The sequence below is a fragment of the Balaenoptera physalus genome (assembly GCF_965194825.1).
Source record: "Balaenoptera physalus genome assembly, chromosome: 8".
Classification (NCBI taxonomy): domain Eukaryota; kingdom Metazoa; phylum Chordata; class Mammalia; order Artiodactyla; family Balaenopteridae; genus Balaenoptera; species Balaenoptera physalus.
The window spans coordinates 76179726-76197353 of record NC_138887.1 but is presented as its reverse complement, the minus strand read 5'-3'; the positions used below and the strand labels follow the sequence as shown (position 1 = coordinate 76197353).

The 17628-nt window shown below is 39.7% G+C and overlaps 1 protein-coding gene and 1 long non-coding RNA gene across 12 annotated transcripts in view; one reads left to right on the top strand and one right to left on the bottom strand.

The window, feature by feature from the left end:
• Positions 1-17628, bottom strand: part of CREB5 (cAMP responsive element binding protein 5) — a 409265-nt gene that overhangs the window by 60761 nt on the left and 330876 nt on the right. The gene's annotated exons all lie outside the window — the stretch shown is intronic.
• Positions 11994-17628, top strand: part of LOC309665637 — a 272096-nt gene continuing 266461 nt past the window's right edge. The window contains exon 1 of the long non-coding RNA XR_014266601.1: positions 11994-12772. This is a non-coding gene — a long non-coding RNA (uncharacterized lncRNA). The remainder of the gene's footprint in view (positions 12773-17628) is intronic.

Below are 17628 nucleotides of genomic sequence, written 5' to 3'. Positions count from 1 at the left end.
TTAGAGTTCAGTTCATCCAGACTCTCTCACAGAACAAAGAAAGAAATTGAGGCATAGAGATGTAGGGTGATTTAGTCAAAGACTGAAACTAATTGGTGACAAAGCTCTTCTTTTTGGCTCTGCTACTATTGCATAATTTGTTTTTTAACATATGAGAGAACTCCCCCATTAGTAGAAGAAAGAAAAAAGCACCAGCGACATTGTGACTCAAAATTGAAGGCTCACCCACATTTTGTTCACTGGCAAAAACCGTCAGTAGATTATCAACTCATTGTATCATCACTGATGTGACTGTCTTTACTGTAAGTGGGTTTCCTCTCCTTTTTCTTAGTTATTTTTTTCTGGTTATGAAAACCAAATAGTAAGTGGACTAATGAATGAAAAAAAATGAATCATGATGAAAACTCTAAAATGTATCCCTGCATAGCCAATAAAAATTCTTTTCTTCTTCCCATACTTTATTCAGGAAGGTTGGCTACTGAAGATGTTCTTGGGCAAGACTGCAGGGAATGTATAAAAGCTCTGTGTTTTGTTGTGTTTCTCCTTCCCTACTCCCAACTTTGGTGGGGGGACTAAGCTTAGTAGCAATTAGAAGCAGGTGCTCCAGTACACTAGACTTGTGCAGAGACCTAAGAAAGCTGGCAACAAGCTTCTGCCTCAAAGTGGCCACAGCTCTGCTCTCGCAGGCAGGACAATAGATGGAGATTTGCCTGAAACCTCTTCTCTCCCCTTCCCTCCACTGCCTCCCCTTCCTCACGGCTCATTTTTCACAACTCTTACCTCCCATACAAAATTTTCCATCAGAGGCAAGAATGGGGCTGTTGGGAGAAGTTGTTGTGGGGCCTGCTCCAGTTTGAACTTGGGTTCCATGTCTGTCACTGGCCAGCAGTAGCTCACTCAGGACATAGTTGTATAGAGCTACAAGGCCTACTGCTAATAAGTGGCCTAAATTCTCCAGTGGCAATAGCTCTTCTCTTTTGTTGTAATGATTTTAAAGTTGGAAGGATGTTCCAATGATCCTATTCGCCTTTTAAATCTGATCCCACCTTCCTGGATTCCACCTTCCTGAATTCCAAATGATGGTTTACCTCATTTTGACCATGGTCTTACTCTGATTGTCCCCATGGGGGTCCAAGAAATTACATTTCAGTCAGGTATCAAAGGAGCCTCCTCTGAGTCCTCCTTAATAAGGTGTTAACTTTGAAGCCTAATTGCACCCACTTGAATGTACAGTTAACTATGTCATAGCTGCAGTGGGACATATGCTTAGAGGCTCCAGGACATGTCACTTACATAAATGGGAGGTTCATAAACAAGGCATCCACTGAATGAGATTACAGCTGCAGGCCTGGTCAAAAGAGGACTAGTTTATCTAAGTAAAAGAAAAAGGAAGAAAAAACAAAAAAGATATTCTGTACTCAGGGATTGGAAGAATTAATATTGTTAGAATGTCCATAATACCCAAAACCATATACAGATTCAATGCAATTGCTATCAAAATTCCAATGTCATTTTTCACAGAAATAGAACAAACAACCATAAATTTTGTATGGAACCATAAAAGATCCCAAATAGCCAAAGCAATCTTGAGAAAGAATGACAAAGCTGGAGTCATCACACTCCCTGGTTTCAAACTATATTACAAAGCTATAGTAATTAAAACAGTGTGATATTGGCATAAAAACAGATACATAGATCAGTGAAACAGAATAAAGGGCCCAGAAATAAACCCACACATATCTGGTCAATTAACTTATGACAAAGAATCCAAGATATATAGTGGGTAAAGGACAGTCTCTTCAGTATATGGTGTTGGGAAAACTGGATAGCCACATGCAATAGAATGAAACTGGACTACTGTCTTACACCATGCACAAAAATCAACTCGGATTAAAGACTTGAATAAGACCTGAAACCATAAAACTCCTAGAAGAAAACACAGGCAGTAAGCTCCTTCACATAGGTCCTGAAGATGATTTTTTGAATTTGACACCAAAAGCAAAAGCAGCAAAAGCAAAAATAAATATGTGGGAATACATCAAACTATAAAGATTCTGCACAACAAAGGAAACATCAACAAAATGAAAAGGCAACTTAGTGGAAGAAAATATTTGCAAATCATATATCTGATAAGGGGCTATTATCCAAAATATATTTTTTAAAAAACTCACACAGGGCTTCCCTGGTGGTGCAGTGGTTGAGAATCTGCCTGCCAGTGCAGGGGACACGGGTTCGAGCCCTGGTCTGGGAGGATCCCACGTGCCACGGAGCAACTGGGCCCGTGAGCCACAATTGCTGAGCCTGCGCGTCTGGAGCCTATGCTCCGCAACAAGAGAGGCCGCGATAGCGAGAGGCCCACGTACCGCGATGAAGAGTGGCCCCCGCTTGCCGCAACTAGAGAGAGCCCTCGTGCAGAAACGAAGACCCAACACAGCCAAAAAATAAATAAATTAATTAATTAATTAAAAAAAAAAAACTCACACAACTCAATAGTAAAAAATCAAACAATTGGATTAAAAAAGTGGCAGAAGGTCTGAATAGACATTTTTCCAAAGAAGACATACAGATGGCCAACTGGTACATGAAAAGATGCTCAACATCACTAATCAGCAGGGAAATGCAAATCAAAACCACGATGAGATACTACCTCACACCTGTCAGAATGGCTATTATCAAAAAGACTAGAAATAACAAGTGTTGGTGAGGATGTAGAGAAAAGGGAAGTGCACTGTTGGGACTGTAAATTGGTGCAGCTACTGTGGAGAACAGTATGGAGGCTTCTCAAAAAATTAAAAATAGAACTACCATATGACTCAGCTACTCCACTTCTGAGTATTTATTCAAAGAAAATGACACTAACTCAGAAAGATATACACACCCCCACATTCATTACAGCATTATTTACAATAACCAAGATATGGAGACAACCTAAGTGTCCATCAATAGATGAACGGATAAAAAAATTGTGGTGTATATATACACAATGAAATATTATTTAGCCATAAAAAAGAATGAAATCTTGCCATTTGTAACAACAGGAATGGACCTTGAGAGAATTATGTTAAGTGAAATAAGTCAGACAGAGAAAGACAAATACTGTATGATCTCTCTTATATGTGGAATCTAAAAAAACAAAACCAACAAAACAAAACAAAATAAATCAAGCTCAGAGATACAGATAAAGGATTGGTGGTTTGCCAGAGGTGGAGGGGGGAGGGAGAAATGGATGAATTGTTTTGTTTTAAATAAATTGAGTAATTTAAGGAATGAAGATAAATGCCCCTTTTTTAAACCTTCCCAACTCTCTGCATATTAATGTTTCATCATTCAGTCCTCTTTAGAGTATCAAAGGACTGAATTTACACCCAAGCATTCATGGCTAGAGGTCTATGCTCACTCGTTATAGGACAGGGCCTTCTGAATAGTCTTGAAGAGTGAGAAAGTTCTTGCCTTGCCCAGGAGGTTGCCTGAGAAGAAGAAGGGTGAGACTGACTGAAGGTTATCCTCAGTGAAAGCTGCTCAACTCAGATCTTATCAACTGGTTGACACTCTCTCCTTCTGGGAAGATGGCCAACATGATTAACTCATTTGGGTGGGAGGAATTTCTCTATGTGGTGTCATAAATGGTGGGACTAGATTGGAGCTCCTGACCAAATTTCTGTGTTTGTAGGACTCTCTTGATATCTGTCCAGAAATGAGTACTTAAAACTTTAACTTATTCATAAAGAACTAGGACTAGAAGAGACTCCATGCAGGCATCCCTTTCCCCCAAACACATACACAGTATCCTCAGAGGGCTGCCATTTTATCCTCTAACCCAGAAAGGAAAAGCTCACTGACTATGAAGCAACTTATTCCACCCTGAGGTAATATCTGTCTTTCTGAAACTCTAACTCCTCTCCCACACTGCAGATTTTCAAATATATGAAGATAATTATCGCATCTCAGATTAGGGATTGGGAGCCTTCCACCCCTTCTTCATACAGCATGGTTTTGATTCTCTACCCATTTGGATGAGGTGAAACTTCCCCACCAAGAACTTGACCACTCTTCTACATTCATAAGACTAGTGCATGGGATATAAGAGCCTCCAATTGCCATTGGTCACCTCTTTCAAACTTCTCCATCTCCATACCCTCTCACCTCCCACAAGAGTCTTTTTCTTCACTATCTTTTCCAAGGAAAGGGAAGAAGTGTCCCTGCCTCCACCATGGGTATTTCATGCCCCCCTCCACACTCTGGAACCTGCCCTCTCAGACTCCCCCTCCCTGCCTTCACTCCCCTCTCTCACGATACATCCAACTCAGATTGAATTCTGCATTTTTAACCAAATGAATCTAATACATGCAAAATCCAAAGATTTCATAAATGATAGTACTGTTTTCTATCCTGATGGGAACCTTTTTCAATTGACCAACTTTCAAATACTTTAAGGACATTTGGATAGTTTTTCTAAAGTACCTTTCTTCACATTTTAATTTTTTCTTTTTGCAACGAAATTAAACTTTTATGTATCTGAGGCCCACCTGAATAAATGCAAAATCCCTTACACAGGAATTGAATTTTAGATGGCTCAGGAATGGATGGCTCTATAGGAAATGGCTTTAGGTTAAAGAGGCTTTAGGCAAAATGGGCTGTTTCTGTCCCTAGTTGGGAACTTTGAAGCAGCGGCTGGATAGATACAGATGCTTTGCAACTTAATAATCTTGAAAGAAATTGCCACATGGAAAAAGCCACAGAAATAAAATTGAGGGTGGTAGAAAGGGTGTTTGTCAATTCACAGTGTGCCTCTTCTCTTCCCACCCCCAGGTTAAAGGTTAAAAATGTTCATCAGTTTATGCCATGTCTGTCCTGATTCATCTTGGAAACTCTGAGTCTTTAGGGCCACGTTGGGCTGAATGGTTATTTTGCAACATCTCTAATCAGAACTCCTGCCAACTTCAAAATGAACCCAGGTTTGTTAAGATATTTACTAATAGGAAGATTCCTGAAAGGACAGAGCAAAGCTCAACCAAAGAAAACAATGTTGTGGATAGAGCCACGCAAGAGAGCCTGGCTAACCCATCTCAGAATGTCTACTCCGTCTCTCTTTCTCTCTCTCTCTTAGATATGCTTTCTGACTTGTCAGCGACATACTGCCTATAGCTGAGTCTGGTACACACAGTCACAGTGAAAAGAAATAAAAAATTCATACACAGAGGGGGGCAGAAAGAATTTAAAAATGGGCTAAGTTACTTGGGTACATAAATCTTGAAGGAAGTCATTTTGATTTTTAAAAAATTACATCATCATGTGAAGACAAAACATAGGGTCCAGAGCGATTCCCCTTCCAGAATTTTTCTCCTGGCATGCAGTTTAAAACCAAGTGTGTATTACTCTTTGTTAAAAGAAACACACAAAAGAAGCACAACTAGTCATCAGGATAGAAATAATGTTTGGGCTCGGTGTTTAAATTGGTGTACAAATGACTTGTACGTGATTCATATTTATAGAGGTTCAAAGCATGATATCTCCCTGACCCCAAGAGTTATCTTGTAAATGAAACCTTGCTAAGGAGGCATGGTTGTCCCTACACTTTCCAGTGGAGACTAGTAGGTGAGGGGACCAAAAAGTCTAGAAGGTTTACCAAGTCTGGCTGACCTGGAGCCTGAGGGAGGGTCCTCCTAATTGTTATTTAAGGCTTAGTTACTCATGAAACCCATTCCCAGGTCTCCATCTCAACAAACAGCCACAGATGATGGACCGTCTTCAATCTTACAGCTGAAAACTTGACATTCTCACTCCTAGATTCTCAAGTGTTTGCTATACTCTAACCAATTCACCTTCTCCTGCGCTTTCCAGAGGAAGCTAGACAGCAATTTCGAAGGGTTCAAGAAGTCTGTTTCAATCCCTTACCAAGAACCAAGTGGAGAATTTAACAAAAATCCTGGGACATGAAGTGCCACTTTTCCTTCTTTTCACTAGAAAGGGTTTTATTTCTCATTTATTTAACCAAATGATTTTTAAGTAACTTTAAAGAGATGCTGTATAACATACAGAAAATAAACATAGTGGCTAAACCAGTAAACAATATTTAATGAGTTCTTCTTATGCACTAGGCAGATGCTAAGGAATATACAAATATTACCTCATTTATTTTTTTATTTGATGTGTATTAGGTCTGCTAGTTTACTCTCTGGAAAACTGTAGCTCCAAGTCTAAGTCAGTTGTCCAAGCTGTTAAACTCATGTTCGTCTGATTTTAAAGGTCTTGCTTTTTCCTGTTGTACCACCCAAAGTAAACTTCTGACATTAGAGTCAATGATGACTTGGGGTTAATTCCCAAACTGACCTGCTCATAGGCATTAGCTGCAGCAATCAGCCACCAACTGGGTAGAGAGAGGGGGCCTGAAGCAGGGTGGTGACCACATTTGGAAACACGCTCTACCTGTTACTCCATTTACTCTCTAATGACACATTAGTAAGTGCCTATCATAAATATTGCTGGGTTTGAGATCCGGTGCAATGAATGAGAAACAGATTTTCTGCTGTAAATACCAACAGGCAAAGAAGAGATTCCTCCTCTTCAGCCATTCATGTCTTGACCAATATTTTTCTCTCTTTTTATCGCTCGTGCTGACTCTCTTTTTTCAGTTGTTTTTGTACGGTTTTTTTCTTTCTTTTTTTCTCCTTTCTTGTCCACTTAAGTCATGGCTCCACAAGAAAGATTAAAAATAGATGTATATGCAAAGATATGGGTAAGGCAAATGTGATTTTGTGGCATTTTCTCTACTAAGAGAATGCCAACGGAAGGAGCAACAATTAAATATTTAATTGCAATCTAAAATGCAATCATGGTTCTTTGAATGAAAAGTTTATAAAGAATCTTGAATGAATACTTTTACATTTTAAAGTGCTAGATTTGTACAAGGGTAAAACATCTAGGAAATACAGACTCTTGTGTTACTGCCCTTTACCAAAACTCAGATTGCGTTGGAGAAAATCAGACCAGACTATGGGCAATGTAAATATGTCTACCATTGCCCCCACTTTTTACGGTTTCTACCATGACACAAGTGACAAAAATAGGTGAAATATTCAAAGGTTAATTTGTAATAAAGTCTGCTATCAAATATTTCATAATTCAAAATAATAAAAATATCACTCACATAAATAACAGTGAGATAATCAGCTCATCTTTGTCACCATTTTGATGACCAATGTTTAGATACTTCATGGCTATATAAGCAGAGAATTTGACTATAAACTTCATTATGTATACATCTATGAAAGACCATGTGAAGGCAAAATTGTTCGGTCCGATAAGACATGGAAGTGACTAAAGATGATTTATGTGACATCAACAGAGTGTAAGTGACCCTTCTAAATCTTGTCATCCTCAGAAATAAATTCTTCACAACAAGAGAAACAGAAATTACCACCAACATTTATATCTAGACACTAAGGAAGAGAATAAAAAAATCCTTTTATTTTTACAACGTGTAAAACTGACCTGAGTTTTAAAATGTAATAGTCAATCCATGGTGAGGGATTTTATTTCTCACAGGAAGATAACAGCTTTAGAAATCAGTAATATTTGCGAAGAGTTTTTAAAAGTGGAAAAACATACTATGAAAATAGAAAACAAATAAATTATGGCTCAGACTTTCTTTTAACCCACCAGAATCAAATGTTCTAAGATGATCCAAATATGCACTGAGCAAATATTTGTACATATAAACCCTCTCGTTTTAGTTTTGATCTTTCTCTTAAACATCATGAATTTTACAGCTTGGCAAAGAGTTATATTTGCCATCCAAAGCCCAGATGGCTAGTGGTAGACTAAAAGTGTCAACTTCTAGGTCACTCTTCTTAAAAGAAAATCGGGACTGTCCCTGAATTTCAGCTCTGGCTTGTTTATAACACTGTGTAATTTGTTATAATGTTAACACTATATCATTTATAGTTTGGTTGAAATTTTTTAAAATAATGAGTGACATAAGAAAATGATAGAGACCTTAGGGGTGAATTCAGGTCAATAGAAAAAAAAAATCGTTTTTATATCCATTGAGTAGTTACTGAAGGACACATCTCCAGCACCATGAATGTATTTCTATACTGCTCTAACCAAATAAAATAATCTCTGCATTTCTGATTATATCATGCTTTCATATCTTATGAATAAGGGGAAAGATGTCAACAAATATTTCTAATAGAAATATGTCTGTTATCAATCACCAAACCCCCAGAATAAGAGCAGGATAATTCACAGGAATATTGACAATCAACTGAAAATATATTCAAGGGCCCTTCTTATTGTCAGGCTTATTTCTAAAGTAGCTAAGCACAGGAGAAAGGAAAGTTGTGCCTTGCATCAGGACCAATTTTAAAGGCTAAAGTGTGGCAGGATAATGGGGGTTAGGAATGGAGGGTGTTTAATTAGCTCTAAGGGGAACGTCACAGATTTCTTGACAATATTAAAGCAACAAGCCCAAGATTTTCATATTCCCAAAGACTAAAATTTTCTCCCCATCCCAAGCTCCTGAGAAATTTTGGCCTGTCTTGAAAAACAAATTATAGAAAGAAAAGGGGATTCCCTTTGAAACAGCACTTATTGTGCTCCTAAAAAAAAAAGATATTTATATAATGGATACACACTGCAGAATGTTACTTTACCTGTTAGTAAAGTACTAAGGATGCAGAGGAGCATGGAAAAGATTTTCTTGGTTGTGAGAGCAAGCATGTTTTCATATTAAAGAGGAGAACAGATCATCAGGAAAAGCTCACAGGAAAAACAAGGGAACTTCAGATCTGATCACACCCAAGAAGCTCTGGGGCTGGGCTTCGCTGGTGGCGCAGTGGTTAAGAATCCGCCTACCAATGCAGGGCACACGGGTTCAAGCCCTGGTCCGGAAGATCCCACATGCTGCGGAGCAACTAAGCTCGTGTGTCACAACTACTGAGCCTGTGCTCCAGAGCCCACGAGCCACAACTACTGAGCCCGTGTGCCACAACTACTGAAGTCTGCGTGCCCAGAGCCCATGCTTCGCAACAAGAGAAGCCACCGCAATGAGAAGCCCGCTCACCGCAACCAGAAAAAGCCTGCTCGCAGCAATGAAGACCCAACACCGCCATAAATTTAAAAAAATAAAATAAAATAAAAAAATTTAAAAAAGGAGCTCTGGGGCTGATGAAGGTGCTCAAGTCATGCTGTAAGCGTGGTTAGGCCTCCGTTATGATTCCCACTTTTTTTGCAGCTCCTGACACTCTGTATCTTCCCTGGGTAAACCCCGCGAAGGTAAGAAACAAGCCCCGCATTTCAGCTGAACGCTTTTATGAAAAAGATCCTCTGGGACTCTGTATTTATACGAATTAATGATTAAAGCCAAGAATTTCTAACTGATTTATTATGTCTCTCAGCTCTAAATGAAGCATGAAAGTAGTATGAGGAAATAAATGAATGAAGAGAACTGTGCTCTCAGTTTTATACTGTCTAGAGGTCATCTGAGAGTCTAAAAAAATGGTCAAGAATTTAAATTTAGGATAGATAACTATTTTGCTGAAGGAAAGAAAAATCTACTTAGGTTTATCAAGTTTTTGTTTTATTTTCTTTTGTGTTGAGTAGGGTGGAGGGTTCAAGACACAGAAGGTTCTCAATTCTGAGTGCACAGTGAGAGACAGTTTTTAAATGGTCACTAAAATTATGTCACAGCATTATTCTGCTTTAAGTTCCATAGCATTAGTCATGTTTCAGCAGAATATTTGCATTCAATGCTATATATACAATTTTAAGTCCCTGTCAACATTGATAATAACAACAAAAGATAGTTCTTTAATAAGTGTTGGCAAGAAAATTCAAACCACCAAGACATTTCAAATTCCTTTAAAATTAAAAGTAATTTAATTTATATGACCTGAAAATTTGATCATGTCATTTTGACATTAAATCTGTAGAATTCTATTCATACTAAATTTTTTTTGGTACAATAATTATTTTTTCCTTAGGATTTTATTTGAAATGTGAGGTGTTTAAGTTAACTGACCCAAATTGACAATCAAAACAAGAGTTTATGCCAAATATGGTAACCAACTTTAAAGAACAAATAAATTTGGGTTGCATCATTGCAATGCTGCATGGATTATTTAGAGAAATCTCTAAAGCTTTCATTTGAATGTCTGGGCTGGCAAGTTGACCTTTCTCCTCACTACAAACTTTCTTCCTCAAGAAGTCTGAGAATGAGGTCAGTTTTATCCTCAACCAATTATGTTATAGTTTAGATTCAGACGTTTCTCACTATTTTATATTTATGTCACAAATTCATTTCTAAAAACTAGTCTGCTTCCAAAAACAACCAGGATCACACAATTTTAAAAAATGACAAATACTTAAGGAATCACTGAAACCTTCTCAACTCTTGGCATATACAATTGGCTTATTTTCCTGAAATTGTCATTTTTATTACACAGGCAAATATTTCCATAGGACAAATGATAAATACACTTACATCTTACAGTTTAAAGTGACCACATATAGGAGAAAATATGGACTTCTCCCCATCACATAAAATGTTAGCGACGTGAATTTCTCCAACTGAAAAAGACCCAACCCTCTTTGCATCTGTGATATTGGGACAGCACCATGAGAGAGAAATCTTTAATTGAGGCTTGAGTTTAAATTTAATTAGATAAATGTACTGCTTGGTGATTTATACCACATCCCAGCTCAGCAGCTAAAGAAGTAGCCACTCAGAAAATATTCTGCCAAGACTCTTCTGAAGAATGCCTGTTGACTCACCATTTACCCTGAGCAGAAACCCATGAATCTGAGGGAAAAAGGGACCTTAGAGATCTTGTCTGACATCCACAATTTTATAGGCAAGGAAACTTCTAGAGCAGTTAATAACTTGCTCACTGCTGGTTAACTGCGAACGTGGAACCCCATCTACGGTTTCCTCCAAGCTCTTCCCTGCTCTCAGGAACACATTTCACACCTAAGCAAACAACTACTTTTAAAAATACATTTTTTTCCATCTGAATTTTTTCTCTTCTTGAACTTGAGATCATGAGGCATACACTGACTTATCTGGAATTTCTGGATATCAAAATCTGCTTCCTTTGTCTCTATTTCTAACCCTGTCAGTCTGTTCTGTGCCATGTCATAATTCCCCATTTGACAATATTCTCTTAGGTTTAATGTGTGGGAAGCAGGAGGACGTGTGCATAGACAGAGACTCCCAGCATCTTCCTGGAGGGAAGCACCCTATGTGTGCTATTCTCAGCAGAAGTGGAGGAATGGACAACTGTTCCACTTAGAAACATCATGGAAGATTAATTAGTCAGCATTGGTAAAGTGCTTTGAAAATGAAAAGTGCTATTATTACACCTAATTAAATTTCTCTCTTCTATATTCAGCAACAATTTCATTTGTATGTGTTTCTGTGCCAAGAAAATAGCTGTGTAGGCTTACACAGGCATTAATGTGAAAACCAGTCATAGGTAGGTTTTGCTTCTTTCTAATTCTTTTTAAAAATTTCTATTCTTTTATCACTTCTTCTTCTTTCTAGACACAGATCTGCCCTGAATGGACATATATTCATAAGTCATTGCTATATTTTGGAGTGAAATGCCTTTTGATAAATAGTTTTGTTGCGTGTGGTGAAACAGGCTACCAACAAGGTAAATGCTGATTTGCAAAGAGACGGCCACAAATGATAATATATGCCCCACATAAGTTATGGCAAGGCTGCCCACCAGATGAACACAAACGTGAAGAGGCAGAATTGGCTGAAGCTAAAACTTTGGCGGGTCTGAATCATTCCCTCGGATCTTCAAGGTGGTATCATCAGTAGGACCTTGTAAACATCTTTCCCCACTGGTTAGGCTACTGTCTTAACCTGTCAGGATGCATCAGAAGTGCAGAATAATTTGGTTGGTCTGGTTTTGCTGCCCCATGTAGATACCCAACGGAGTCTCCGGGGAGAGGAGAGACAGGTGTGTGTGTGTGTGTGTGTGTGTGTGTGTGTGTGTGTGTGTGTGTGTGTGTGTGTGTGTGGTGTGTGGAAACTCAATCTGATTTAGAAATCAACTCTCCTGTAGGTAATGTTGGTTCTAATAAAGACCTGGAAATACAGACTCAGAGGGTGTAATTAACAGAGTTGGGAAATCAACAAGCCAGAAAACTGTTGATAGAGAAGTATGTCTATCGTTCAAAAGATGTTTTGTGCTTTAGGAAAACAAAACCAAATTCTTTCTCTTGGCATCTACCTCGAAGAGCATGTCAGCTAATGAAGGGGACACCGGGTTGACATTGTAGCATAACCAGCAGCCTGAGATCTATTTATATGCGGTTAGAAGCCAAATTCTAGTTTACTGCTGATGTCATTAGTCAGACTTGCATTAGTGATGTGGATTGGCAAGCTTTCCATTTCTTCCACATAATAAACAACCACGACACACCACAGAAAAACATAAACTGACCATGTCATGCATTCTGAAAAATTGCGTGGTACGTACATTCCCAACAGTTCCCACTGCCAGGGCTGCCAGACCAGAGACAAGATCGAGTGATGACACATGACCCTCCTATTTTGCATCCTCTATACAAAGGCAAGTGACCCTCCATCCTGGCCTGAGCACAAATGAATGGAAATGGTTTTGCAGCAAACTTACTTAGCTAGAAATGCTGGCAGCCAATGCTCCACTTGGTAAACTCAGCAGGAAATAAAGAAAAGTAAGTCCGCACTTAAGGAACACGGTTTGATCTGCATGAATGTGCACACTGTAAAAATCTAATTGTGCATCTTTAATTTCTGGTAGTCTGCCCACACATACCTACTGTAAGAAGCTCAAAAGTACACTGCACATCTGCTCTGGCTATTGAAATTCTGAGACAGCATTCTTCAAATACATTATTCTAAGAAATCCCATGTAAGTATAAATAACCAAAGTCAGATTTCCCATATCTGGCAAGAGCACATGTCAGAATTGGGGAAATTTATATTTTATTGCTCCTTCTCTTTATTTTGGAGCTATTTCCTTTCTACTTGGCAAGATATGCAGTACCTTAGCCCAAAAGCAGTTGAGTTTCCAACACAATTTCTGTGACATAAATGTTAACAGAAGTATACTGGGTAGGTATTCCAAAAGCTCAACTAATCTTTATTTACTTCTTTTAAGAACAAAATAATATGTTTGTGTGTGTGTGTGTGTGTGTGTGCCTGTACACTCACATACAAACACATACAACCATAGCCTGAATATTCTCCAGAGGTTTCTACCGAAGTGTGTCCTAACAAGGGAAACAGTTGAGTTAATCACCCCCAGTACAAATCAGGGGTGCTCAGGACGGAACCCTTTGCTCTCCCATTGGCCTCCTGACAGTGTGTGCTTTCCATTAATGCCCTTCTCTCAGTGCAATTACTGACGTCTCACTTTAAATACACTTTTCTGTAAGTCAGCTAACGAAACTAATTAGGAACTGTGAAAGGCTATATTGATAGAGTAAAAATATATAAAACAGCTCTGACAATTCTCCTGGAGGACCCCATACATCGTGGGACTTTGTGCTCAACTCTGGGCTCTTTTGGGCTAGAACGTAAATAAATGAAAGTAAAATCTCAGGTTTTAAAATGACTTTAAAGAACCACACGTTTCCTGAAAGAACCATTTTCAAATTACATATAAACATGTTTAATCAGTCTTTACTGCTCTAAGTGGTGGTGGGGACTTCACAGGGGCTTGAGTCCGTGACCTACAGACTGGTGGCTCAGACCCCAGCGGTGTCTACATGAGGCTACTGGGTTGATGTGTCTCACTGAATCAACAAGTTAATTCAGTCACAACTAATTTGGCTGGCTTTTCCCAAGGGACTCCCTTCCCTTCACATACCAGCCCTCACATTCACCAGCAACACCCCAGCAAACTGGCAGCTCGAATATGACAAGAGATTCAACCAAGGATAACAACCGCAACAAACCAGTCAAGCACCACAGAGGTTAGGGCAGCACCACCAAATCAATGGCTGTTGTGTACTTGACATAAGCGTATCTGAGCAGTGATTTCTACAGGCTACAGAAACAGCTATTTCTCATGCGTTCATCCTAGGAGGTAGCAAAGGACTCAGATACATGTGGGCACAAACCCTGTTCTGCAACTTGCTAGTTATTAGGCCTTTCTAAGCCTCCATATCGTCATCTCTGGAAGGAGAACACAGAGACGAGGATGGAAGAGACCATGATGGCTGTAGCCATTACACTGCTACTTCCACAATACCACCACTACTACTACCACTACCACTACCACCACCACTACCACCACCACTACTACTACTACTACAGCAGTACTACTACAGTACTTTGGCCACCATCACTACTGCTATTACAACCAGCTGCTACTGCTACACCACTACTACAATACTACTGGTACCATAATACTACAATACAATTACTACAATGCTACTATTACTAATGCTGCTGCTGCTACACTTTACTACTATACTACTACTACTACTACTACTACAATACTATACTGCTATTACTACAATACTGCTACCACTGCTACAAAACTACTCCAACTAGCACTGTTAATACTATCACTCTCTGTATTTTCTTTACTCATATTGCTGCCTATTGTTATGGCAGCATAGTGGTTAAAGGTGTAAACTCTAGCAGTGGGACTCCTGGGTTTAAATGTCAATTCTGCTATTTACCGTGACACTGCATGACTGCATGACTTTGAATGAGCTATGTAACCTTTCTGTGCTTCAGTTTCCTCCTCTATAAAATAAGAATGATATTAGTAAATACCTCCTAAGATTGTTATAAGGACGCAGGGTGCTAATATTTGTAAAGTATTTAGAACAGTGCCTGGCTCAGAGAAAACGCCATTTAACAGTATGCTCAAAAACAATTAGCATGGGTAATTGATAACTGGCAATAACGTAATGTGATAGGCATTAACTGCATTTAACGTGGGACCTGTAAAGAACATATTGCAGACTGTCAAAATTCATTTATTAACAGTTGATCATACAATCTTAGAAAGGTGAGTGCCTGAACCAATTATCTGTAAAACCATTGACTTGTAACCAGCAATTTAAACATGATGCAAGGATAGCCAACTGACCTCTCTCTCTCTCTCTCTCTGAATACTGCTCTCAGCTTCCAACAAATGTCTCTGAACATCAGTTATACACATTAAAGTATACAGCTGTGGCTGAAAATAATATCCAGGGCGGAGGGGCCGCTTTGCAGAACACCAGTGGTAGGCATGTTGGTGCGGGAAGTCCGGGTTCTCAATTAAAATTTCTGGAAAAGATTCCTAAGTGCAAAATAAACAGGTCTCGATCCCACTGAAACGCAAGGGCTACTTAGACACAGTTTGCTTTTGACCGAGAAAGGGAGCTGGGAGGCCTTCCGCTGGCTGTGACTTGCCTTCCATTTCCCTTCTCTCTCTTAGATGCAGGGCCACAGAGGAACTGACCCTCTGCAAGGCCAGTGAGTGCTTACCAACAGGTGGGTAAATCATTCAAGGGAACAGGGTTTACATACACTGGGACTACATCTGCTGTAAATTCTGGGCTTCTGCACCTTCCGATGTTCTGTACTAAAAATCTATAATAATTAGATATAAGTTCTTTGAGAAGATAGAATGTGTTTTGTTTTTCTTTTTTTGTTTGTTTTGTTTTGTTTTTCTTTAGACCCCCAGGGCCTATCACGGTGCCCAGCACACAGCAGGTTTGAACAAATGTTTGCTAAATGAATGAATGAATGAATGGACTTGAAGATCCCTGAAACACTTCGGAAATACACTTTTGCCCCTGAGAGGTATACATTTCAGAGGTTACCTGAGCGGTAGCCGGGTGTCTGGCTGGCAGTGTCCATTTCATTCTTCTCATAGTGAACAGCTGCCCGGATCAATGTTCTGCAGCCACCACCAGAAATGAGCAGAGTTCATCGTTTAATCATGGTCTAACACTGTCCAACGTGGAACCTGTAATATTCCGCAGTGCGGTGTTTTCCTTATTATGATTAGCTGATATGTGCTTCTTGCAAGTCACTGCCAGATTCATCTCCCAGAAAAGCTGATTTCATCGTGTTCCTCCCTACTCCTAATCCTCAGTGACTCATTCTTGCCTAAAAGATAATGACCATTTCCTGAGGCTGGCATTCCAGAGCCTCCAGGGTCTGGCTAGCGCCCAGCGTGCCCTGTTAATAGGACTCCCCATCTCTCTCACACAGAGCAACCTCTCAGCTCAACAGGTCTACTTACTGCCCATCCCGGTACACAGAGTTGGTCAGCTGTCAGTTGATTCATCTATTCAAGAATTTGTATCTTTTTTTTTAATTTAATTTTTATTTTATATTGGGGTATAGTTGATTTACAATGTTGTGCTAGTTTCAGGTGTACAGCAAAGTGGTTCAGTTATACATATACACATATCTATTCTATCTTGAGCAGCTGTTACAAATAAGACATCACCACCCCTCTCTTCATACTGGTTTTCTCAACTGGAAAAGCCAAAGCCTGTTCCCCCTTCAGTGCCCTGTTCATTGCCTGACCAGGTCTTCTCTCCAAGTCCACCAAGTCCAGAAGCACATTTTCCTTCCCTGAATTTCTATAGCACTTCCTCCTGATCGCATGCCTGTGGCACGTTGGTCACAAACTGCCTTGCATTGTTTAACTTCCTGCTCCCTTACTTCAGTGGGGCTATAATCTTCTCAGAGGCATGGATCATGTAACCCTCAGATTGCCTAACCTGGTTAACGTTAAGCTTTCATTTATCCTCAATACTGAATCCTGGATGCAATCTATGGGATGTGGTAATTTTAAAGAATCAACCTTACCCATTCTTACAGTTTAGGTTCAGAGTGGTCTACCTTTTTATGTGATGGGGGTTGGGCCTCAGGTGAGAGAGTTTTCCTGGAGAGCTTTGAAAAGCTGTTATTCTTCATATCATGGCACCTACCAAGGCAGATACAAGCAAAGGCTTGGTATCCATATCTTTAAAATATCTTATTTTTTAAATTGGATGCTGCTTGATGCCAAGCGGAGAGTAAAGGATTCCTCTCCATTATAAAGCAAGAGGTAAAAATCTCGGAGAGCTTGTTGCGGGGGGAAAAAAGGAGTGTTTTTTTTTTTTCAAGTTCTCACAGCTCTAATAAGGTGGTGCTGGCAAAGGGCTGTTTGCCAGCATGCTCTTGGCAACCGACTTATTCCTCTAAGTTAGTAGGAACTGTAGGTAAAATATGTACAGACACTCATCTTTAACCAACCTTTTGGTGACTTAGCTCTGAGATGTCAGCCTGCCGCTGCTGGGGAGGGCAACACACCACTGTGGGATCGCATAACCACAGCAGAGATCCCTCCTGGGTCTTGTGAGTGAGCAGTAGGAAACGGATGGGACCATCTTTTCCCTTGAGAGCAGGTGGCCAAAATGGATATTCAAAGGACAGAAACTATATACGACTGCGGTTCTGGCCACAGGCTTCTCCTTGCACCTCTGGTTCTCTCTTGGAACACTTGAATTATTCATGACACACGGCGCATCCCTGCACACAGACAAGCCCTGCTGCAGCCCAGTGCAAACAAACGGAGGGCCTTTGGTGTGAGAATGGCAGTTCTATGGCTTTAAGAAGGAGCTGGTGCGCCC